We start from the raw sequence: 1,070 nt of genomic DNA on the forward strand, positions 1-1,070 counted from the left end.
GTAGAAATCTCAAAATAAAGGTATAGAGAATAGTTTGATTAAAAGATAATTTAACATATCCGAGATGTCTTTTTTATAGATATGAAGCTGGTTGACTCTTGGTAGGACCAAGATTTCTTTTTGAAGTTTATCTTGGTCCTAAATTGTAAAATTTTGCTCCAAAGATATTTTTACTCGTATGTGATTTGGAGTTTTAATTGTCATACGATTTTTACATCGTCTATTTGAATTTCGGCCTAGTAGCTCGAAACCCTCAATTCAATAGTCATCACTCTTGGGTTTCGATCTTGAGGTTGAGATCTCCTGTTGATGTTAGCCTCGAGACTGAAATCTTGAAGTCTTGATACTCATTTATCACCTTAGATGCCAAAATCCAAAGGTTTTCGATCTTTTGGTTTTAAAGCCGAATATTTTTAGGTGTCGAGACCTTATTTCTCAATAGAGTGTCTAATAGTTAAACAGAATATGACATATTTACTTTGTTGTCTCTCTTATGACATATTTTTAAACTAACATAAATTATTAATTATAAACGTTGGAGATTGGGAAGCATTTTAGTTTTTTTTTTCTTCATATGTATATACTTGAGTTTATCTTATACATATATATAAATGATAGTGCTAGAATTAAGATATAAAAATGATAATTTAAATATAAATAATTAAGAATATATTATCATTTAAATTGCTAAAACTACATTTAATAATTATAAGTTTATTGTATTTTATTGCTATTTAAAAATATTTAATTAATTAATTATAGTAGTTTTCAATTTAAATTGAAATTAAATTTCATTATAATCTAATACAAAGAAAAAACTAAAATTCAAAATTTTCTACTTAAAAAATCAATAACTATTTGTTTAGTATAAATAATTTTACAAAAAACAATTAAATAAATTTTTATAAAATCATTTATAATATTGTATATATATATAATTAACATACACAATGTCTACAAATAGGCAATAGCCAATAGCACTTTAGCAATGATAAATTATTATTATATAAATTTAATTTGTTATTAAATAATATTTTTATATGAAAATTTAATAAAAAATTACAACGAGT

The sequence above is a fragment of the Manihot esculenta genome, chromosome 7 (assembly GCF_001659605.2).
Source record: "Manihot esculenta cultivar AM560-2 chromosome 7, M.esculenta_v8, whole genome shotgun sequence".
Lineage (NCBI taxonomy): Eukaryota > Viridiplantae > Streptophyta > Magnoliopsida > Malpighiales > Euphorbiaceae > Manihot > Manihot esculenta.